Source organism: Pyrus communis, chromosome 5 (assembly GCF_963583255.1).
Source record: "Pyrus communis chromosome 5, drPyrComm1.1, whole genome shotgun sequence".
In the NCBI taxonomy this organism is placed as follows: Eukaryota; Viridiplantae; Streptophyta; class Magnoliopsida; order Rosales; family Rosaceae; genus Pyrus; species Pyrus communis.
The window spans coordinates 4375815-4402143 of record NC_084807.1 but is presented as its reverse complement, the minus strand read 5'-3'; the positions used below and the strand labels follow the sequence as shown (position 1 = coordinate 4402143).

Sequence of the window (26329 nt, the reverse complement as noted above, 5' to 3'; positions counted from 1 at the left end):
AGTAAGTTTGATGTAGAAATAGGTCATATAAGTTCAAATAAAATTTGCATTAGAATTTTGTTTCGGTTTCTATTTTGGATCTGATTGCGGTTGTTCTAGATCTATTTGGATCAGGCCCATCATTTAATCCGGTCTAGTTCTATTTAGGCTCCTCATTTGGACCTGGCGGGATCGAATCCCCGTTATTATTATTTTATTTTGCTCTATAAAATAAAATGCTATTTATTCCCATATATACAACTATTGTAAAACACGGTGTTCAACAAGTTAATCGTTCTCACACCTACACTTAACCTTTTTATCTTTTATTCCGATGAAAAAATACAATGGAGGAAGAAATCGACATCATGGTGACTATGAAGTCGAAAAGGCAAATGTACTTCGTATGTTTTTTCAAGTTTTAATTTGACTCTTTGACGAGAAAATTTTGCTGGATCGCAGCTCGAGCGATGAACCAAAGCCGTAACCCACCTGATTCTGGGTTTAAAGGTAACCGCAAAATGAAACCATGTGCAGCTGCACAAGCTGCTGGAAAAAAAAGTGCAATTTGCTGAAGTGATCGCTCTAATTGTATCTCCACGTTTTAATTATTTTATTTGGGTTGCTAACTTCACGGTAGAGTACTCGGCTTTTAAGTGCTGCTAGCATCCTTTACACATATGTATGAAGCAAAGATTCATCCATACCATCTTTTACACATTGGTTGTAGAAATGATTAGTTTTTAGTAACAGTAACATATTGATCATATCTAGACCGAAACAACGGCGACATAACAACCACACAATGATGATAAATGATGATATGCTAAAAAATGATCATTTCTGCAATCAAATGTAAAAAAGTCACCATTCCAGCTAATTTTCAAAAAAGAAAAGGTCTGTTATGTGTGACAGGGTGCCAAAGCATATTTAGATCATGTTATGAGTGATGTTCAAATTTTATTTGTAATGTATAAATTTTTACAACATTAATTTTAGTGTAGAATTTTTAAGTTGTATTGGAGCTGGTGTCGCATCACGTTTGCTTTGATCTAGTAATTTGTTTATTGGTTGAATTATACGGCAACTAAATAGTTGAGATTTAAAATAGAATATTTTATAATTGTAGAAATCAAATCTAACAATTAAAATACTTGTATCATTGAACGTTATTCAACATTAAAGTCGGACGCTCCATCTAGTCACTCTTTATTTTATGTTATTTTTATCCTATTCTCGAACATTTGGTACTCCAAATCCACTGATACGGTGACAATTCAGTTGGTAAAGTTGGTGTTTTATATTTTGTTGAAGTTTCTTTGAATTGTGAACCTCTTGAATTTATCCAAAATGCCCTAGTTGATGTTTGTATCAATTTTCAATATTCTAATAAAATCGCTACCATAGGAAACTTTTTTTCTTCTTGTTAGTGCAATGAATATATTTGGAAAGAGAGTTTCAGCTGACTTACATAGGTGTCCACTCAAATCGTCATGTGCTAACATAGACATTGGGTCAAGAGACTAAAAATTAGTTTTGAATCTTACACCAGCTTTTAGTCTTAAAGTGATGTTTTTTTTTTTTTTTTTTGTTAAATAAAAAGTGATGTGTTTTAAGAATTAATATGAAGTTTTTTGTAATTAACAAGTAAAATTCCTTAAATTTAGATAATTATATTTGTTTCCTTCTCTTTTATTTATTTATTTTGTTTTGTTCTATTTTATGGCTTTTGTTCATTTAATTAAAACTAGCAGAGAGCTGTGAACAATTTCTCTTAATTACTGTTTTGTTTTCCTTATGTAAATATTGTGTATCAAAAGTGAGGATAAAATTGAAAAAATAAGTATATGATTGTCATTTTCTCAAAAAAGAGGGTAAAATAGAAAAAAATAAGGATATAATTGTCATTTTGTCAAAATATATAAAATTACTATTTTGCCCTCCTTTTGTCAATAGTGTTTGTAAAAAATGAGGGTAAAAAAAAAAAAAAAAAGAAAAAAAGGAGAAAAAAAGTTGATAAGGAGGGTTCTCTTAATAAGAGTATAGATTTAACTAATTAGCAGTGCTTGTGTTTCTAATTGAAAGTAGACGGTGAATATCTGAATGATTTTTTTGAGAAAAGATGCAAAACTTTGAAAGATACAAAGTTATGGTGACAGCTTACATACATATGGTTAACACGTGCCCCCTGATTTGGGTCTGTGCATGCATGCATGCTTATAAGCAAATTTTATATGGTAGCATGAACAAGAAGCAAGAATAAGCAAATTTTGAGCACTATTAAAAACAATGCCACCGCTTAGGGCAATAGTTATCCAAGTAAATGAGTGACAGAAAGAAATTTCTTAGTGAATACATAAGTGCATTTTCACCGAATTAATTGATATTAACAAATTATTTAAAAAATAATAATAATTAAAAGATAATATTCTGTTTAATTTCGGATAAAATGTTTAACCAATTTTGTAACATCACTTGTAATTTTTTTTGATAAATTTTTTATTAGATTTTTAATCAATCTCGTAGCGCTAAGCGTCAATGATCCTATGAGAATCTTGTGGGTAGGTTTTCGATTAGATTTTTAACCAATCCTGTTACGTTACATGTCACTATTCTTTTAAAATCATTGTGGATAGATTTTCGATAAGATTTTCAATCAATCCTGTCGTGCCATGTGTCACTATCCATTTAGAATTTTGCAGATAAATTTTCAACCATTCACGGCGACAAGTGCCAATATCCATTGGAATTGGCATTTCGAATTTGCTGATTGCGTTCAATGGGGATATTCTTTAACATATGCATCCATTCCCATGTGTCACGTTGCGTGCGAGTAACTGGACGGATGAGGGCCACTCTGTAAAGAAAAAATGGTGTCTTTGGTGGTTGAGCGGCAAAACCCTAGGCTAAAACCCAGCGTATATCAGCGAGAGCTCCTTGCATTGAAGAGAGAAGAGCATAAACTCTTGGCTATAAAAAATGCAACCAACCCATCTCTCTGCTTGTGCGTGATAACGAGACAAAGCTAGAGAGAGAATGAGAGAGAGCATAAGAAATTCCTTCACCGAGGAGGGAGAGGAAAATCTCAAAACCTTCAAACCCTCTCACTCTTTCGTAGCCAAAATACACTACAAAAGAAAGGTATTAATTCTTATAATTACTTGTCTCTGCATTTTATTTTTCTACATGTTTTTTTTAAGTAATTTATTGTTTCAAATAATCATGTCCGTTCGGAGGATCCACCTCGCCTGACGTATTTTTCCAGTAATGTTTTACTTTTCACGCCAAAATGTCATCCTCTTGTGCACCCAAAACTCAAAATGATCTAAAAAATATCTGAGACGCCCAAAATAAAACCCTTGAATTTTTGGTCCGCCCACCTCAGTGGCCAACCGGAAACCAACACCGAACCCAGTCGCCATTCTATATTTTTCTCTCACTGTCCAAACACTCATCATCCATTAGCCAACAAACCACAGACAAATCTCTAAATTATTTAGTGTTATTTTTTTCACACAAATAAGTGAGGAAAATTAACAAAGAAATCTCCAAATCATCATTTATCTCTCTTCTTCACTCTCCTACTCAGCAAGATGCACTTTGAACTAATGCTGCACTTTGAACTAATGATGCACTTTATATTGATGCTGCATTTTGAACTAATGATGCACTTTATATTGATGCTGCATTTTATAAATTAATTATGGTTCTACTTTCTATTTGTAAATTGATTCTTAAACATCTGAAAAAGAAAATGAATATGCTTCTAAATTTTTTGAGTAAAAACATTAACCGTCTAGCTTCGATGTTGCACTTTGAACTGATGCTGCACTTTGTAAATTAATTCTGATTCTACTTTCTGTATGTAAATTGGTTCTGCACAATTATGCATCTACATTGTGCGTTAACAACCAATTATGCATCTACCTTGTTTGCTAATTGATGCTGCATCTACTTGTGCGCTAAGTGATGTTGCATCTACTTGTTTGCTAAATAATGTTGCATATAGCTTGCGCGCTAATTGATACTATATATAGTTTGTGTGCTTAGTGATGCTGCATCTAGGTTGTGTGCTAAGCATCTGCCCTTTGCATCTTGTTTGTCATTTATATGACTTCTTATTATTTGATAATTTATTATACTCATGATCGTTTCATTTTTTTATGAAGATGATGACAAAAGTAAAACATTTTGCAATAAAAAAGAAATCAACTCCAAAATCTCCTGCCGTAAAGGGTCGAGCAACATATGAGAACTATGCTCAAATAAGACTGACTTTCTTGGCTTTTGCATAACTAATACAAGAGCTCAAGCCAAAACTTGAAGAAAAACCAGAAGTCTTGGCATTCATATATAAGTCACCTTTTGCAAACTAGTGAAAGCTTACCTAAAAGGTGAATTACAAATGAAGAAATCAGACTCGGATGTCATACATATAGTAAACTGGTATGACACTGAAAAGAGAATGTTCAAATTCAAAAATGGATATTGCAAAGTAAATCCTGATGATGTCCAATGCATATTTGGGATCCCAAGCCGAGCCAAATAAGCCCCTTAGTCAACAAGAGACTCAAGAATCCCAAAGCCGAAATAAAACAGATTTGTTGACAAATAAGCTGAGGGCCTTATTGGCTTTGGCTTGGGATCCCAAATATGTGTTGGACATCATCATCATTTACCTTACAATATCCATTTTTGAATTTGAGCATTCCCTTTTCAGTGTCATACCAGTTTACTATATGTATGACATCCGAGTCTGATTTCTTCATTTGTAATTCACCTTTTAGGTAAGCTTTCACTAGTCTGCCAAAAGGTGACTTATATATGAATGCCAAGACTTCTGGTTTTTCTTCAAGTTTTGGCTTGAGCTCTTGTATTAGTTCTGCAAAGGCCAAGAGATTCAGTCTTATTTGAGCATATTTCTTATATGTTGCCCGACCCTTTACGGCAGGAGATTTTGGAGTTGATTTCTTTTTTATTGCAAAATGTTTTACTTTTGTCATCATGTTCATAAAAAAATGAAACGATCATGATTATAATAAATTATCAAATAATAAGAAGTCATATAAATGACAAACAAGATGCAAATGGCAGATGCTTAACATACAAGCTAGATGCAGCATCACTAAGCACACAAGCTATATGCAGCATCACTAAGCATACAAACTATATGCAGCATCACTTAGCAAACAAGTGATGCAACATCACTTAGCAAACAAGTAGATGCAGAATTACTTCGCAAAAAAGGTAGCTGGAGAATTGGATGTTAATGCACAATATAGATGCATAATTGTTCAGAACCAATTTACAAACTGAAAGTAGAACCAGAATTAATTTACAAAGTGCAGCATCAGTGCAAAGTGCAACATCAACATCAGTTCAAAGTGTAACATTGAAGCTAGACGGTTAATGTTTTTACTCACAAAATTTAGACGCATATTCGTTTTCTTTTTCAGATGTTTAAGAATCAATTTACAATCAGAATAGAACCAGAATTAATTTACAAAGTGCAGCATCAATATAAAGTGCATGATCAGTACAAAGTGCAGCATCAGTTCAAAGACGGTTAATGTTTTTACTCATAAAATTTAGATGCATATTCATTTTTCTTTTTCAGATGTTTAAGAATTAGTATACATATAAACTAAAAAGCGAAGTTGAAACATCTAAAACATTGAAATTGTTTTTTCATGAACTGGAGCACTGAATTTTTTGTAAAATCAAGTGCAAAAAATACTTGATAATGCATGCGTTTTTTTACAGTTTTCTTTTGCAAACACAAGTGCAGAAACACTTTGATAATGCATCCAAAACTTTAATAATGCATTCGTTTGTGACAGATTTTGAATTATAATCATGCAAAAGGACGATTTTGAGTAGTAGGAAAACCTTTGAAACACTGATCTTTCTGGAAATCCGGTTGAACTTTGTGAATCACTTACTGAAAATCCGGCTTGAAAGTGTCGGAAACTATGGAGATTTTAGGATTTTTTGTCTGGGGAAGTATCTTTTTGAGTGAGAGAGAATTTGAAATGATAGGTTTGGGGAAGAGGAACATGGGTATTGAATAAGGGAAAAGGGGAAGGAACCAGTTAGTTTTTATGATTTTTGTTGTGTAGTGGTTAACGTGGCCGTTTATTAACGGTTATAGTCGAGTGGCATGGACCGTAATTTTAGTCAGTCATTTTCTTTTTGGGTTGGGCTTAGTTTTCTGTTATTGATTTTTTTTTATCCCTCCTTGTAATGTTTTAAAAGGTGTAGAGTTGTGTGAAATATGGTACATATTTGTGTCTCTATAAGTAAGGCCTTCTTAATTTTAAGAGAAAGTTTATTCTACTTAAATAATATATTTCATTTATGTTATAGTACTAAAAAAATTATTATGTTTTTATTTTTTATTTTTCAGCCATATATATATAGTTGCTATATGTGCCTGCACAGTGCTTCATCCACACTAAAAAAATGCATATACTCTCGAAAGAGGATTGCATCGGGCGTGTTTAGAGAGAGGGCATTCAAGGTCCTGACAGAGACGAATATTAAGGAGAAAAATGAAATCTTTTGGGATACGGGGGAGATGACTTGGTTGTGATATATTAACAGAGGGTAAGTTGAGGTATGCGACAACATTTTTGACCGGAGCTAGGACTGTATTCCATTTTATTTAGTTAAGCAATTACTGGTTGCATTGGTTTTTATATTAATTTATTAACTTCTACTTGTAAATGGGATCTTGAGTTGTATAAGATAGCGGATTACATGAATATTAGTGAAAAGGATGGTGTAACGATCAAACACGTGTTGCTTTATTTTCCTTTGACATGTGACGTATTGGTAGGTCCATCATTCGATCACTATACAATTGTAAGTATCTAAAACTCTTCAGCCATGATATTGATATGTGACGTATTTGTGGATCCACAAGGATCCACAATTCGATCATGGCTTAGAGTTTTATATACTTACAGTTGTGTAGTAATTGAATAGTGGACCCATAAATACTTCACGTATTAAAGAGAAGTGAAGTTTGTAATCTGCTATCTTAAGATCCCTAAAAGTTAATAAATTAATATAAAAAACAACACAACGAATAATTGGTTAACTAAATGAAATGGAATGGCAGTCTATTACTCTTACCTCTGGTCGAACACTGGCTAAAGGTTATTTTTGTTTCAGAGGTATGCCAAATCTTGAGGCATATCAACCCATCCTCTATTGATATATCACAATCAAGTCATCTTACCCATATTCCAAAGAACTTCATTTTTCTCTTTAACATTCGTCTCCATTCGGACCTTGAACCACCTCTCTCTAAACACTCCATTTACAATACTCTCTCGACAGTATATGCATCTTTTTAGTGCGAATGAAGTCATGTGCAGACACAGTTGCACATATAGCAACAATATACATATATGGCTGAAAAATAAAATACAATAATTTTTTTTAGTAATATCATATCAATGAAATCTATAATTGAAATAGAATAAAATGTCTTTTAAAAGTTAAAGATATTAATGAACTAGTCGAAAATTAGAAACTTAGTATATATTTGTGAAAAAACAACAAAAAAATGTCAGTTGTCCAGACAAAGTAAATAAAAGGTCTCTGGTATTCCAGGAATACAAGCAAAGTGCGGAGTTGGGAAATATTTGGAGTTAAAGGGCTGATGTTGAATTATTGAAAAAAGAAGTGTTTGATGACAATAAAGTAGGTGAGAAAGTAAATAGATAGGCAAAGCAATTCTTATCAACAACTGGGAAAAAAACTCTTACTAAGGCGATTGCGCTGGCCTTACCAAATTATATATGCTATGTCTTGCTATAAGTTTCCGGTGAATGTCCGTAAGAGATTGAAAGAGTGTTGGCAAAATTCTGATGGAGTGGACAAAAGCAACTGAAGTGAAAGTATCCAAATTGGCTAGACCAAAGAAAGATAGGGATTGGGATTCCAATATCTCATGCATTTTAATCTTGCCTTGGTTGCTAAAATTGGATGGAGATTTGATTAAATGTCCTGATTCACTGCTGGCTCGAGTTTAAAAAGATAAGTACTTCCTGAATGCGGAATTTATGAATGTTAGTTTCAGAGGGAATCATCGTGGGGTTGAAAGGGTATTATACAAGCACGACAAGGTTTGAAGGCTGGTTTGCATTGGAGAGATGGTGCAGTTCGAGATGATCCTTGGCTACAAAGCTTAAGGACATTCAGAGTTCAAACTGCAAATCCTGAAGTTCCCATGCATGATAGCGGCTGATCTGATTAATTCGGATACTAAGGAATGGAGACATGCTGTACTGTTTCAGCCGGAGCTAACGCCATTTTGGGTCTACCACTCAGTAAATTTGGTTGTACATGCAGATAATTAAGTTAAGTTTGGCATTCCAACAAGAAGGGACTTTATACTGTTAAGTCCGGTTATGAGGCAGCTATGGAGATGCAGCAGAATGGGAATTTTGAAGAAAAGGAGATGGGAAACAAGCTCTTTTAGAGAAAATCAAAAGCCTTGGGCTGAAATTTGGAAGCTTACAAAACTTTATATGGCAAATCTGCCACAATTTCTTAGCGGTCCAATATAATGAAGAAAATAATAGGCATCACTTTCAAATTATATGGGCATCCAAATTACCTACTACAAATCAAAACTTCTCTCTTTTCACTTAACTCTCCTACTGTCCTCAAACTCCTTTAAGTTTCATCTTCTCCAAGCTCACCCTTACAAAGGAAATAACAGGCATTACTTTCAAATTATACGGCCATTCGAATTACTTGCGTCTTTTGATATGTTCACCTGGAAGAAGCACATTTTTCTCCTTTCTCCAATTTACAGTTTCAAATACCCTTGAGTCGTAACGTTCCAAAACCCACCAGGACTTTCGGTCGTACTCCGTTTCCAAGTACGTACGTTTCTTCTTCTTTTCTTAATTATTTGTTATAATATATTACATATATCATATATGTGATGGTTATTCTATGTTGGAAGTTCTCTACATATATTTATAGATTGATTTCTCTTGATACCGAAGAATTTAAGCTGGATTTGTAAGGCCTACACCAATTCTAGCTTAAGCATGGCCAATAGCTTTGGAGGGCCGTGATCTCATTGGTATTGCTCAACCTGGGTCCGGAAGACGCTAGAGTATCTGATGCCTGCAATCGTCCATGTAAACTCCCAGCCAAAACTATGTGGATATTATATATGTTTGTTATCCTTGAGATAATTAAATCCTAGCTCTTTGAATCATATATATTTGGTTACATATTGATCGGGAATAAGTTTTCGATTTTATATTTTTCTTTCAGCTCCTGGAGATGGCCCAATAATATTGTTTTGAACGCATTCATCAAATCCAACGAGTATACTAAATTTGGTGCAACTTCCGACGTTAAAGCCTTTAACTGTTAGATTATAAAAATTCTAGTTTGTAAAGTGGAGAATGAATTCCACATTGACAGGGGGAGAGACTTTGCATGGGCTTATAAGTAGGTTGAGTTAATCCTCGTATTGCCAATTAGTTTTATGGTGGAACCTCAACTTTCTTTATGGTATCAAAGCAGGTTGTCACACATGTGAAGCCAAATGGTCACACATGCTCCACGTCATCCCATTGTGTTATCGACTTGTTAGGTTTGAAAATTCGCTTCATAAAGATAGAACCAATATGCGTTGGCGGGTCCTACCTCTATTAAAATGACGGTACAATTAGGTGGTAATTGTAGCATTACTCATATAGATGAGACACACGTGTTGATAGACGCTACTTTTATGAGAGAGGTGGTACAAATGTGGTAAGTGTAGCATTTCTCATAAAAACTTGAACCATTTCAAGAAGTTTCCAAGTGAATTCCTAATATATAAAGATTGAAAAGAGACTTGCCGTCCTCCCAAATATAAAACCTGAAAAATGGGGGGAGGGTAAAGCATTTCTATCCCCAATCAAGGATATTGACGAATTTTTATCAAAATTGACGATATCGGCAGATATTTTGATATATCCACAAAATATATGAATTACCCAGACATCGTGCATTGAAAAGGAGAAAGATATGCAATTTTCTTGCTAAAAAATGGCATTGGCGTGACTTGCAGAGTCACCCTCGCGAAGAAGTTTACAACCCTATTTTTTTGCAGCGTCGTTTGAGAGAACTGCCTTTTAGTCAAACAGAGCGTTGCATGATTTGTTTACTTTTTATACGTGGCATGGTTTAATGAAATGTTCCAGCTAAAAATAAAAACAGAAAAATAATATTTCATAGAATCCTGACAGCACAGGGTTTATCAATAGTATTTTTTTACAAATTACGTAATTTTATATAAAAAATCTTGTCACAATATCCGTCGATATATTCGTAAATTGAGTTGTTGATATTTCTGTGAAAACCGATGATCTGCACTAAATCTCCACCTTTTTATGTTTTTCGTCATATATTATTCAAACCCCCCTCCCACAATGAAAAAATCAATAAAAAGTAGAAAGAACAGATTCAATTCCTTGATCCATCTAATAAGTGGGAGCCTAAAGCCAATGAGAATACTGATCTCTTATGGATTCTTTCAGTGTGCATGCATCACGAATAATGAACAGTCGATTATGGTTCTCAGTTGATCAGCGAGAATATCATGATCTTACAGAAATGCATAACTGTGCACATCCAATAGCTGGTAGTTTAATATCAATGGCCAATTTGCCTAACGTACTAGTAATGCATAGCATCAGGACCTTCCAATTTGACCAGCAAATTGAGGCACCATATATGATTCAGTACAATATATGAGTAGTTAAATGAATTAGTGCAGAATATATGTCGACGCATGACGCATATATCCAAGTGCAGTTGGATGCGTGCTTTCTCTCCTTATAAAACGGTCTGCATGTTCTGCTTATTCACCAAGAGTTGATGAGAGAAAACATCCAGCTAGATAGGTGGTGAAGTTATTGAGAGGAAGAGAGACATGTCAAGGCCATCAAGTGTCGTAACTTTGCAGGGCTCTGAAGCAGCACCACAGAAGCGAAGGCCTACTTTCGGAAAAAGATTGGAGACCATCGACGAAGAGAGTGAGCACGGTGGTCTCAGCGAGAAGCAGCAGTTACCTGGATTTGGATCGGGAAGTAACAAGGCTGAATTTCCCAAACAAAGTCATGCTGTGGTGACTCGTTGATCAAGTTTCAATAAAGCACGACCAAGTATTTGAACAAGTTGAGGTTTCATCGTAAAACCAATTGGTAATATGGAGAGTAGCTCAATTACTTATAAGCACATGCAATGTTTCTTCTTTTTCCGATGTGGGATTGTACTCCTAACACGCCCCTCACATGTGACGAATTTTCAAGCCTAATACATGGACAACACAAATCAGGGTGAAGTAGGGCACATGTGGCCGTTGAACTTCTCATATGGGACAACAACACTGATACCATGGAGAATGTTGAGTTTCTACCATAAAACCAATTAGAGAAGGTTGTCCCCGTGTGTGGAACCCATAGGTCACACGTGCTCCACATCACTCAGATATGTGCTTTCCACATGCTAGGCTTGATAATTTGTCACACGTAAGAGGACGTGTTAAGAATATTAATCCCGCATCGGGGAAAGTAGCGACCTTGTATGTACTTATAAGTAATTGTGCTACTCTTTATATTGTCAATTAGTTTTATGATGACATCTCAACTTTTTTATGTTTGAAGCAGTTTAACATAGAAAGGAGCAACTGTACCTACGTATGTTATTGTCAAAGCAAAAGTTGTTGCCTATGGAGCAGTAATACATACATACATATATATATATACATACATACATACATACATATATATATATATATACATACATACATATATATATATATATATATATATATATATGCATATGGAGTGATTGTGTATATAGTGCTCTATTGAAACAATACTACTCTCTGGAAAAAATGAAAAAGGGGTGGAAGAACAAAACAAATGAACATAATAACATTTGTGACATTTTGAACAATATTCTTGTAGCCTAGCCGATCCTAACCCTAAACCCTACAGCAGCCTTCCCCTCCTTCCCCACGGTTGGCACCAGGCCTCTTCTCTGACACTGTCAATGACTTTGTTGTCCCTCTGGTGGAGCATAAACTTTAGGTCTTTTAATAATAATCTTGTAGTGTAGTTGAGAAGCACGACACCATCTTCAAGTTTTATGAATGTCGGCATTGAATTTGACTTGAATTTCTACATAACACAATATAATTGTTTGCACAAAAATATTCAACCCAACATTTACAAAACTTAAAACACTGGAGGAATTTTTTTTTGTAAATAGATTTTAAATCGTGATGGATTCTTTTTTTAACCCCTTAAATTCTTATTGTTCTATTGCACGAAGATTTCAAATGATGACATAATGTCATATTATCATGTCAATTCGTACAGAAATGCTTGCCTATTTGCAGTCTTAATTAGTGGCAGTTGAATGAGCCGAGCCATTTAGGCTCAAAGTTTGGTTTGTTTAATTTTTTTTCGAGCTCAAGCTATACTCGGTTCTTATGCGAATTGAGCTTGAGAGAGCTTGAAAAATTCGAGTCTGATACTGAATTCGAACTGTTTCGAGCTACTCACGAGCTTTGCGGCTTAACACACTAATGCTCAAGCTTCGTTTCTTTCTTAATCGAGCTGAACCTGATGCGAGGTCGAACTTTTTTGAGCCGATTTACAGCCCTAGCTCTGATTGAGGTTTTATTGAGATCAATTCCGTTCATATCCTTAACATGTAAACAACTCTATGAAATTTTCATCCCAGTACATAGTTTTATTTGTTTATTAGGGCCTTAGCTAGCTTCATGCAATCCCAAGAAAATATTGGGCAATTTCCATGCGATCCAAAGCCAGTAGGGCCAAACAAAGTTGACAACTACGTACTTATGCATGAACAAATCACGAATACAATTGATGAAGAGAAGATTTCAAAGAGCAATAAACAACATGCCAACCATTCTGAGAGAGGTGCACCGTGTCCCAAAAGAAAGACCTCTCAGGATTACTGCATATGCCGTACTTCTTTGCTCCGGTACTCTCGTCCACACTCCCACATGAGTATTCGCTGCTCACCCCGACACAGCACGGTTTCAATGGATCATCAATCTGGATCGTCATTTTCCCTGCTATACCAAGAAAGCATGCGCTCGATCAACTACTTGAATTCTCGTAAACAAGCATATCATAGAATGCATAGATTATGCAGCAACTGAGATATTAACCAATATTTATTTCAGTTACAAGATATCAAAAAATATATAATCGTACTATACATGTAGATGATACGTTGCCGAGTGCGCGCATTCCAGTACCAGACAATTAACAGGTACTTGATGTTAAATAGAGGAACTAAAGAGATGGTCAGCTAGTTGGTGGTTCGTATATCATGCATTGTTAAAAATGTCATCCTGCATGCATTCCTTTCTGTTCAATTTTTCGTTGTGTTTTTTCGCATGATGGCTTTTATGGAGTGGATCGAATGTCAATAACAGCAACCATTCAACGCAATTACGTACCTTGATGGTCTTTCTGGGGCTTTATTGCAGACAAAAATGCGCCATAGAGATCCAAGATTACAAATGCAGATTTGTTAGACTCCTTATTTAACTGTTCCATGTTTTGGCGCAAAACTTGGTTGTGGAACATCGACGCCAAGTTGAGCGTTTCACTGCAGTTCTGATAGGAAAGGAAGGAAGTTAAGAGCGGCAGACATCCCATGGGCTCTAGTGCTGTCACTGCTATTTTTCGCACTCCCAAATCACGTATACTCATCAAATCCACAGCAATCTGCTTAACCATCGATTTGGTGAACTCTGCCAAATCCTGTCATTTGGAGGAGGAATATCAGTGCTGAAGTTAGTAGCAAGTCTCACAATTCAATATATGTATTTGATGTGATGCCAAGAACCCCAAAAATAGTTATTACTTGATTCCAAAAAGTTCAATTTTTTTTTTCAAAAGCCATGGTAATCTCTGTATCTAATTAGAGTGTGTAATGCTAGGTGTTAAGCATTATGTAGAAAAGAGAACAGAGAGATTGTAGAAGAAGAAGGAAACATAGAATACTTAGAGAGAGAAAGAGAATGATTTTTCACTTGTATTTTCTTGATTGATTCACTAGTTACAGAGATACAGTTGCTATATAGATGGATATTCACCTAACTACCTTATCCGAATCTTACATTAGCAACAATCCTAACTACCTTATCTGTTTGGCTAATGACATGTGTCATGATCCACACCTTCCATATCCGATATACTCTAACATCCCCCTGCAAGCTCATGGTGGTCCAAGCATGAGATTGTTGCAGTTGGAGTGTATCTGACAATCTAAACTCTTTTTGGATAGTATTCCTTGCAATTGGGAGAGTGGAGTATTTGGTCATTGCTGCACACATACCCTGCAATAAGAAAACCTCCTGGCATATGGAGCTTGTATTTTACCATTATGTCATGTATACCATAGTACCCTAATCAACGTAGACTTGGTGCCCCCACCCTTATCACAAATTCTCATATGGTAGCCTAATTGAATATCAAATATGCTTCCACCATTGCATAAGCGAAGTACATAAAATCCTTGGAACTCATGTACAAAAGTTTGAGTAGGAACACACAATTGTAAACCCACTGAAATCAACTGAGAATCTGCACTTTCCTTGTTAATACATTCCAAAACTTGTTTTTTTGCTTCATCTAAAAACATTTCATCTTCTGAAACAATGAAGTGAGAGAGAAAACCAGATTGGTGATCATAAGCTGTATGACTTTCAACATTAGAATTGCTTTGTAAAGGTGTTTCGTGATTTTGCAGGATGACTAGACACGCTAGTTTAAGTTGTTGATCCAATGTGCGTTGACATGGTTCAGGGGTTGAAATTGAAGATTGAGCATTATGTATGTGATAACAATCAACATCAAAATGATATTTTTGTGAACAAATTTGATGTGATCCGCTAGTTTGTGAACTTTCTGCACCAACAGAACTAGTTGGTTACTCCTCGGTTTTCATTATAATTATTGTATCACGATCGTTTTGCTTTGAAGCACTGATAGAAGCTCTCGTTGTGGAATTAAGTGGCAGGGAAGATCCAAGGTAATGAGAGAAAGAATTGACCATAACAGAATCCATCTCAATTGACTCCATTGGATCATAAAATCGAACCTGATCCTGCAAGTTTGGATCTTGTGTAATAGATGAGTTGGTAGTTTGAGTATAACACTGGGCAACAAGATGATCCTATGTGAACAAATTTGTCATGTAGTAATTTCAGGTGGTAGAGAACTAGGATATGGAGATGGAGGTGAGCCAAGAATTCCATTATAACTATCAACATTATTACCATAGCTTGACTGGCATGAACTAAAATTGGATTAAGCATGATAACCACCATGAAAGCCAGCATGAAATTGAGAGCTAAAAAGAGGAAAGAAAGAACCCTTTGTCTCACATTCAACAAGAGCACAATCCACAATGGCTTCCTCAGCGAGCAATTGTGCACAAAGGTACTTAAGTGAAATGATGCTCTCACGCCCTCTAAGTACACATTTAAATGTGTTGTAATTTGGAGGGAGTCCATTCAATGCAATGATCACAAAGTCTTCATCAACAAGTGTGACACCAAGAATAGAAAGTCCATCATTTGCTTCTTTAATTCTTTGAAGATACTGGGAAATTGAATTTGATCCCTTCTTAATGTTGTAAAGATTAGTCTGTAATTTGATTATACTAGTTTTTGTACTTGGTAAGAAAAACTCGTTTTGAAGACGAACCCATATCTCTTGAAAACTCTTGCTACCAATCACACAGGAAATAGCGGATAAAGAAAGTGTGGTAGTAAGTAACAACATCAAGGAATGATCACGCATTTTCTAGATTTTGTACTCATCAGTTTCAATTCTTGAAGATGAAGTACCATATGTTACCTCTGAATCTCCTGAAGAAGTAGACGAAAACTGAGCAAGACAGAGACTTGATCCGTCAACGAACCCCATAAGTCCATGGACTTCAAGCATCAACTGCATCTCAAAATGACATTGTAGATAGTTGATCTCATCCAGTTTCACAGTAATAGACGTGGAAATGGATTAAATCAATCCAGTGATTGGTGATTGTAAGATTTGAAGTTGATTCGCAGTTACCATTTCGGAAAATTGTAGAGAAATCTGTATGAGGAAAAGACTCAAACACCTGGTGTGCACAAACTTTCAGAGCGAACATAGAGATTGTATCAGAGAGATATATGTCTGAATTTTATAATTGGTTCTTGAAACTTCTTGATGATACTTACAGAAAGCAGTGCTCAGCGCTTGAACTACTAAAGATGTTCCTTTAAACTATAGGATCTGGTAATTTTGGCTCTCTAGTGGAGTAAGTCAAAGACGGCTTCAGGAAATTTCAACAAACTTAGCATCAAATTCACAGAATCCAGTCTCAGTTGCAGCCACATCACCATAATCTCATTCGACTACCCCAACAAGTGAACCAACAGATGTCTCGACAAATTGTTGGAACGTTAACTCTATCCCACAAAGTTAGGGATAGATTAGCAGCCAAGAATATACTTTGATTGTAATTTATTATAGTTGACTTTGTATAGAATAATTTACTTAATTGTATTCCTTGATTAAAGGATCATAGTTGTATATATATTTCAACTCAATGAATGAAATCATCATTCTGGCAAACATCATTTTTTGTCATTCTTTATATGGTATCACAAGCTAGGGCAAACAACAAACCCTAGTTTTTTCTTTCCTTTTTTTTCCGTTATTGCCTACCTTCAACCATGGCCAACGAGCAGACCTCTATTGGAAGTAAACCTGATGCTTCCAATCCCTATTTCGTCCATCATGTCGACCATCCGGTGATGGTTTTTGTCTCCAAGCTTCTCAATGGAGACAACTACGCCACTTGGTGTAGTTCTGTGAAGCTTTCCCTAAACGTGAAGAACAAGTTGGGTTTTGTGGATGACACACTGAAAACGATTAGTTTGGGTAACCAGTGTGGATGACTCTATTATTTGGTGGCCTTAGTTTCAGCAACACTGTAGCCCTCTGTCCAACCTTCCTGCCACCTTGTCACCTTTTTCACCGAGTTATGACACCGTCATTTGGGTCACCTATCACCTTCTAGATTGAAGTTTATGGCAAAACATTTGTTACATTTTCCTTTTCATTTGGATAAGGCTTGTGATGTATGCCCATTGGCCAAACAACATCGCCTTTCTTTTGGCACTAGTTCGATTAATACTAAGAACTCTTGTGAACTTATTCATTGTGACATTTGGGGTCCTTTCAAAATCAAATCCCTTTCTGGAGCTAAATATTTTTAACTGTGGTGGATGATTATTCTAGGTTTACATGGGTTTTTCTTATGCACCAGAAAAATGAAACACAAAGCCTACAAACTATATGACTTGGACTCTAAACAAATCTTCACAAGCCGAGATGTTATTTTTCATGAAAATACCTATCCTTTTCAAACATTGCCTCCTTCAAACACGGCACCCCTCCCCACTTCTAATCAACCTCAACCTCTCACTCTTACTTCTACCTTACGTTGTCCCACTCTTCCTCACCTTCCTAGCCATTTTCTCCATCTCTTACTACACCCTATAACACTGATGTTGATCATTCTCCACATCCCTATGTTGTCGAGCTTAATCCCACTACTCTTGATCCTTCTCCTATCCTTCCCGTCGATCCCAACCTCACTCCATCTGTCCTTGAACCACCATCCGCCCCTATTGGGTGTTTTCTGCGCCACTGCACCGCACCTGCTTACCTCAATGACTATGTTTGCTCGCAAGTGATGTTACTTGCACCCAAACCATCGCTCTCTTCGTTGTCAAGCTTTATTCAAGGCACCAGGTGTCCCTTGGATCATTTTATTTCCTATCATCATTACTCACCCTCACATTTTGCTTATATTAATCATGTTAGCCATGATGTGGAACCTCATACCTATACCGAGGTTGCTTTTCACTCTCACTGGTAGGTTGCTATGCAATCTGAGTTACATGCATTGGCCGAGAATTGCACTTGGACTCCTACTTCTCTTCCTCTTGGCAAGACTCATATTGGTTACAAATGGGTTTACAAAGTCAAATACCGTTCTGATAGGACCATTGAGTGCTACAAAGCTCGTTTGGTAGCCAAAGGTTACACTCAGATGGAGGGTGTCGATTACCATGACACTTTCTCGCCCACTGCTAAATTGACCACTGTTCGTTGCTTATTGTCCATTACCTCTGCCCTTAATCGGTCCATTCATTAGCTTGATGTTAATAATGCCTTCTTACATGGTGATCTTCATGAGGAAATCTATATGTCACCATATCCTGGTCTTCTGCGACAAGATGAGCGTTTGGTATGTCGCCTCCACAAGTCGTTGTACGGTTTGAAGCAAGTTTCTCACCAATGGTTTGCTAAGTTCTCTGCTGCCATTAAAGCTGCTGGTTTTGTACAATCTAAAGCAGATTATTCACTCTTCACTAATTAAAGAATGAACTCTTTCACGGCTCTTTTGATTTACATGGATGGCATTATTATCACTGGAAATAATTTGGCTGCCATTTCTTCCCTTAAAGTTTTTTTGCACAGTCATTTTTGAATCAAGGATCTCGGAGACTTGAAATATTTTATGGGAATTGAAGTGTCATGTTCCCATAAAGGTATTTTCATTTCACAACGGAAATACACCTTGAGATCTTCAAAGATGTTGGCTTCTTGGGAGCACGGCCAATTGACTTTCCCATGGAACAAAACTTGAAGCTTTCAGATAAAGGGGGAATTACTCAAAGACCCATCACAATATAGAAGAATTATGGGGCGCTTGATTTACTTGACGATAACTCGTCCTGACATCATTTATTCAATGCATGTCTTGAGTTGCTTCATGTAAGATCCCACATTGCCCAAGGGAGTGACCCTTATATGTATATTCTCATATCTACTTAGCACGAGGCCTTTTGGGAGCTCACTGGCTTCGGGTTCCATTGGAACTTTGAAGTTAAGCGAGTAGCGCGCGAGAGCACTCCTATGATGAGTGACCCACTGGGAAGTTCTCGTGTAAGTTCCCATAAACAAAATCGTGAGGGCATGGTCGGGGCCCAAAACGGACAATATTGTGCTACGGTGGAGTCGAGCCCAGGATGTGGTGGACCCTGGGCCGGATGTGACAATTTGGTATCAGAGCCTAACCTTGGCCGTGGTGTGCTGACGAAGATGTTGGGCCCCTAAGGGGTGGATTGTAAGATCCCACATCGCCCAGATGAGTGATCCTTATATGTATATTCCCATCTCTACCTAGCACGAGGCCTTTTAGGAGCTCACTGGCTTTGAGTTCCATTAGAACTCCGAAGTTAAACGAGTAGCGCACGAGAGCACTCCCATGATGGGTGACCCACCAGGAAGTTCTCGTATGAGTTCCCAGGAACAAAACCGTGAGGGCGTGGTCGGGGCCCAAAATAGACAATATCGTGCTACGGTGGAGTCGAGCCAGGGATGTGGTGGACCCCGGGTCGGGATGTGACACTTCATGCAAGAGCCACGTAAACTACATATGGAAGCAACACTCTGTGTTCTAAGGTACCTCAAAGGCACACCAGGTCAAGGTTTTTTCTTTTCCTCACAAAACAAAATAGTTTTGAGAGCTTACTATGACTCGGATTGGGCAGGTTACCCAATTGCTCGAAGGTCTACTACAGGTTGTTGCATATTCTTGGGATCCTCCTTAATTTCTTGGAGATCAAAGAGACATAAGACATTGTCATTATCTTCAGCTGAAGCCCAGTATAAAGTTATGAAAGGTGTTTGTTGTGAGCTGTCATGGCTTCGATACCTTCTTATAGACCTAAATTTATCACATCTAGGGGTTGCAACCCTATATTGCGACAACCAAACAACTTTACAAATAGCTGCTAATCCAGCCTTCCATGAACGAACTTGACACATAGAGATTGGTTGCCATTTTATCAGAGACAAAATTCAAGATGGTTCAGTTGTAACAAAACATGTCTCTTCAGCACAACAACTTGTAGATGCGTTCACAAAGGCGTTGGGAAATGATGCTTTCTCAGCTATGTTATGCAAGTTGGGAGTTCTAGATATAAACTCTCCAACTTGAGGGGGAGTGTTGGAATGTCAACTCTATCCCACAAAGTTAGGGATAGATTAGCAGCCAAGAATATACTTTGATTGTAATTGATTATAGTTGGCTTTGTATAGAATAATTTACTTGATTGTATTCCTTGATTATAGGATCACAGTTGTATATATATTTCAACTCAATGAAATCATCATCATTTTGGCAAACATCCTTTTTTGTCATTCTTTACACAAATGCATATGCAGATGCAACAAATTGCGCATTAAAAAAAAAGTGCCTTTTCAACAACGGCAGCAGTTAGAAGGAATGGGAAGATGTCAACCATCCACTCCTCGAGCAAGTATAGATACGGATAAGGAAAAACCAATCGTACATGTCAAGATTGAAGCCCCATCAGAGTTACCATGAAGAGATGGGTAATCTTGATACACCCACAAGACAAAAGAAGAAAGAATTTCGTGTAGTAGAAGCAAAAGAAAGGATCGAAGAAGTTGATCAAGATTTAATGGCGATTGATACCATGTTAAGCATTATGTAGAAAAGAGAACATAGAGTTTGTAGAAGAAGAAGAAGAAGAAGAAGAAGAAGGAAACACAGAAAACTTAAAGAGAGAAAGAGAATGATTTTTCACATGTATTTTCTTGATTGATTCACTAGTTATAGAGATATAGTTGCTATATATTCACCTAACTGCCTTATCCGAATCTTACACTACCAACAATCCTAACTGCCTTATTTGTTTGGCTAATGACATGTGTCTTCATCCACACCTTCCATATCCTATATACTCTAACACTAGGTAGACTAAATTTGCAAACCATATGACATGTCACTAGTAGAAAATAAGCATATTAATCAACCGTTAGATAATAATTCAATCATTAACAACCACGTCATGTGATTTAGTGGTAGAGCTTGAATTCTTTGTGAAAGAGGGTCTTTCATATATGTATTGAGAAAAGAAATTTGAATCAAAACATGAACAATTGATGTAATCTTCACAAAACTGAAAGACTCACTAAATTTAATAGAGATAATGAAAGAAGTGTATAATACAATTAAGTGGGAGGTCGAAAGCAGCGTAACCAGTAAAAATTGGAAATATAGGAAGAAAATACAAAGAAATTTGGTTTGAATCGTTTGACAGAAAAAAGGAAGGGCAAAGAGGAGAGTTACAAATAATAGTTGATTAGGTTGTTTTAGAAGTAACATTAAAGTCAATTTTAAAATCATATCCTTGAGTTTCACTAAACTAGAAAGGCAAAGCAAACAAAATTGTTAGAAAAATATAAGATGTAGTCAAATTCAACTTTTTCACAAGAACAATTCATCTTCTTCCCCATGTCTCACGATTCTACAACACAGGCTTAAGGTTGGCAGAAATTTCTTACATAATGATCAGGATGGGCCTGGAACCGCTTTGGTCCTCTAGTGGCTCCACCCATGATATGGTTACAAAATTTAATTTGAAAATTTAATTCATTTCAGTGTCCACACTCATCCTTAAATGTTGAATAATATTAGGGAGACCAACAATTTAGATCAAATTTCATAAATTATGTAATGTGGTTGTTGATGATTGAATTATTGCTTAAGTGTTGATTAATTAACGTGTTTATTTCCTATTGACGACATATTTGATTTACAAATTTAATCTAAAACTTTGATTTATCTAGCATTACTTTGTTTACTATTGCTGATACGTGACGTACGAAAACTATGCTGCAATAAACCGTCCTTTGACAACAATTTATCACACGTTACGTGTAGAGTATTAATATTCAAATGCAAGAAATAATTAATACGAAGGAGTAAAGATACACCAATAAACTCCAAATTATAATCTTATCCCAAAACAATAAACTCTATCTTGGTTTTCACAAAAGGGGACAAAAAGGCCAAACTGCAAGAACCTTGATTATAATGTTAAAACACAAAAGGGGACAAAAAGGCCAAACTGCAAGAACCTTGATTATAATGTTAAAAAGGGGACAAAAAGGCCAAACTGCAAGAACCTTGATTATAATGTTAAAACTAACTCCGTATGTGTGCTTTTAAAATATCTGAAAGCGTCTTTGGTTCAAATGTTGTTAGAACTCGAAAACCATTTTATGTGCATTTTGGAAGAAACACCAATTGTGTGCTTTTAAGAAACAGTATTTCAGCCGTTTTTATCCAAAGTTTACTTGAATATTTACTAACTATTGGTTTTAAAAACACTTTCATTAAAAGTACTTTCAGGCATTTCAAAAGCACTTTCAAACACTATAATTGTATAACCAAAGGTCCAAAACTCACGAAGACTTTTGAAACAATATATATAAAGCTAGCTGAACCACCACTTACCTTACTGCCATTGCCTTGTTTAACGAAATGAGTTGTGTAGTCGTTCCCCGCAACTGACACTAGAGCTACGGAGGATTTAATTAGGTCGTGTTTGTCATACACTTTTTCTTGTTCAAGCAGATGTTGGAAAAAGCCGATTTGGGTGGTCAAGTTTGGTCCACTCACCAACGTATCGAAAACTCCCGTCCCTCCATATGCAAAGTTCATCCCGTTCTCCAGTTTCGATTTCTTCGCATATTTTCTCAATGCGTAAGGTAATGGAGATCTTATACCCAAAAATTGAGCTGCATAAATATATTACAACATATAATTAATTTAAATTTACAATACCATATTTGCTATAATTAATTCATTTATACATTATTCCATTTCCTGATATACAGAACGATATATCAATGCTAAGGAAAAATTGATATTAAACGTTTCTCACTTACAAGTTAAAAGAAATATTACTAGACCGTTTAAAATCTAAACAAAAATACTCGAGTTGAGAGAGGGTATGAAAACGAACCCAAATAATCAGTGAGCACACGACCATCTGAAAAGCGGCCGGCGGGCTTTCCAGGAAAAGTGATCCCATAAGGTTTCTTCCACGAAGGAGATACAGATTTTTCCGACATTCCCGGTATCAGCATACGAGTCCCCGAATACGAAAAGTTTGATGGAACCATCATTTTTGTGAGGTTGGTGGTGAAGGTGGGGGTGTGCCTCAAGAACTTCTGCTACTACATGTAAAAAGCAATTAAAAAAACGTAGTAATTAAATATCTAAATTAATAAATGAATACAATTTGTTTTATGTAATTCCAAAATAAATAATAATTAAGTTATTTGACTAACCAGTAGAAGTGGCGACACATAAAAGAAGGAGACAAAATGAAGAGGCGACGGTGGTTTTCTTCTCCATTGAAACCAGAATATTAGGAGTAATGTTCTGGGGGAAAGATGCTGGGATGAGGACGATATATACATACTTACATACATACATACATACATACATGTAACTTACTCGAGAGCATTAGGTTTTACAGCTTAGAAAACGGAAAAAAGGAATTGAAAATTCATATAATACAGTCCAAATGCTTGATTTATATTTAATTTATGACCTAATTAACCTTATTAGTACAATTTCCATTTAAGAAATTTTCCCTTCTGTAAAGATGGCAAACATTTATGACATAATATTTTGGATTCGTATGTAATTACTGTCAATCAAACCATAACTAAACATAACATTTTGGACTTTATGATCATTGCAAGCGGTGAAGTGCTTTCTGGAATAAGTACGTGCTTCTTTTATAATCCTAACCCTTTTCATATCAAAGTTTATAAAGCTACCTCACATTATGGTCTTGGATTCAACTTTTGTGAAATGCGAGTTCGATATATTTGGTATCCTGTTGTGAAACACTTTTGCCCAACAATCCGTTTCAGTTTTTTGACCCGCAGAGAAAGACGTAAGCAGCTTCATCTTTTCCTGATCATGACATCTCTCTCCCTCAACCCCTTTTCCTCATCTGACTCTCCCAATTCAAATATGGAGAGCAAAAGAAATGCGATGAGGAAGAGAATTAGACAAGAAAGACGAACCTGCGTGCCTCTTCTCTGCGCGTCAAAAGACTAAAATGGATAATATGCCTAAATATAAGTGACAGTAATAACTCAAATCTGTTTCTTTTGAAAAGCAAAATTGTGGTACTATCAAAGGTTAGAGGAATTCAAAGTGGTACATAACAATTCATTCTTGGTGGAAAATCTCTCTCTAACTTTCTCTCTCTTTCATCTGGTTGCTGGCCTCGTCTAGCCCCTGCCGCTGTATCTTGGAGGGCTAGTCTTGGCAACATCAACCGATGCAGGAAGAACCAAATGACCTAGGAAGATAATCTGGGAATCACTCTTCAACTGATGCAGGAAGAACAAAATGATTGGGGGAGATAACCTGGGAATCACTCTTTTTTTTTTTTTTGTTATTATTATTATTTTTTTTTTTAAAGCAACGACATCATTCATTATAGAAGCGCAAACCTGGGAATCACTCAACCAGGGCAACGGAACTCACACAACGTTGCTACGGGGATAGAATCTGAGAATCACTCAACCAGGGGTAATAGAATCACTCACATCGCTAACCGTGGATTCACTCAATACGACCAAGCCTAACACTTGATTTAAGGAAGAAGAGTGAGTTTTCTTCTTCCTTAAATCAAGCATTTGGTTTGGTCGTGTGAGCGAATCGACGATTAGCAACGTGAGCGAGCTTTGTTGCCCCTGGTTGAGTGATTCTTAGGTCATCTATCCCACGTTCTTTCCATTTACCATTGGTTCTTCTTGCATCAAGTAGCATCAGAACGGGTTTTCGGATTTTATTCGAAATCTTGGTGGTAGTGTTGCCCACATCATTTGTGTTCGTCGTCAAAATTGACTTAATTCCCCTGACTTTCATTTGAAGAGTTACTCACCAGAAAGCTTTGGGAGTTTAGTTTTCAACGCAACAAACCATGCATCAAACCGAATTTTGTGTGTGCAAATATCGGCAAAACACCACACAACATCAGTGCTATTGCGAAAACAAAATCATTTCTCTTGCGAATCAGTTTTCGATTTGGTTAAGTATTTCTCGACCTTCATGCCATACATCATTTGAAATCCCTTCCAGTCTAGTTTCTAAATTTTCAAGTAGTTACTCAATCCGTTATTTCTACAAAACAATATCCTCAATTTACTAAAGCATGTTGCTGCTGCCAGTAAATGAGGTTGGATGGGTTTTAGATGGTTCATGTGAGATTTGTTGTACATGTATTGAGGTTGAAAAATGTTCCAACACGGAGTTTGGCACGAAGGGGGAACATATAGAAAACAATGATGTAGTTGAGAACTTTGCCGAATGGGATTTTGCCCTGGTTTATGATCATTACGAAGGCGATGAAGATGTAATTGAATAGTTCCATGGACAACTATATAATGGAGTACAAGTTATTATTATCCGTAGCATTCATGATCCTTTTTGGGACAGTTTCGTCGCTCAAGATATGAGAGGAGAGCTCTTTGATAGAAGAACTTTTCAACATAATTTGAATTATCTCGGCTCATTTGAAGAAGTGATTTGGAAGCATTATTCCAAGGTGATTATTTTCAAGAAGAAAAGATTAATGTGTGCATGGTCTATAGGAACTTGGAAAATTTTGGTGCTAAATTGTGTATTGTGGAACATCTTGGTTGGACATCCAAAAGATGGAGGGAAAAAAAAAGTCAATTGAACCTCGAGGATGAGTTTTTTTTCGAGAAGATGAGAATGATGCGGGAACAAACTTACAACTTGGAAATTGATCACATGCATTGGAATTGGAATAATAATGGCAGAGCACTTTTAATTACTTAGAAATTTGTTAGGTTAGAATATGATGAGAGTCTTTTAGGAAGTTGTAATTCATTTATGATGTAATACAATCATTTGGGGGATAATTGATGAAAAATAGTTTATTTGCCTTGTACATTTGAAGAGAGTGATTTCTCTTCCTAAAATCAAGCATTTTGCTTAGTCATGTGAGTGAATCCACAATTATTGAGATCAGATTTTATACAAAACGAAAAGCATGTTGAAACTTGCCTTGCCATTCGTCTATCTTCTCTCTGAGAGCTGCACTAGCAGCTTCCTCCGTAGTGTATTCTATGAATGCATAACCTTTTGACCTTTTAGAAATTTTGTCCATCACTATTTTAACTGTTGAGACAAGCAGTTGACCAGCGTGAGCATACCAACGGCAGGAAACCAGAAACACCATTTTAAGTTATAGAAAAAGGTAGTACCTTCAACAAGCTCTCCATAGCCTTCAAATGCGGCACGTAGGGTTTTCTCGAATGCATAAAACGACAGGCCTGTTCAG

General features: G+C 36.3%; 1 pseudogene; it reads right to left on the bottom strand.

Moving 5' to 3' along the window:
• Positions 1 to 12852: 12852 nt before the first annotated feature.
• LOC137733307 (GDSL esterase/lipase At5g03610-like) lies at positions 12853 to 23352 on the bottom strand (annotated as a pseudogene).
• Positions 23353 to 26329: the final 2977 nt, after the last annotated feature.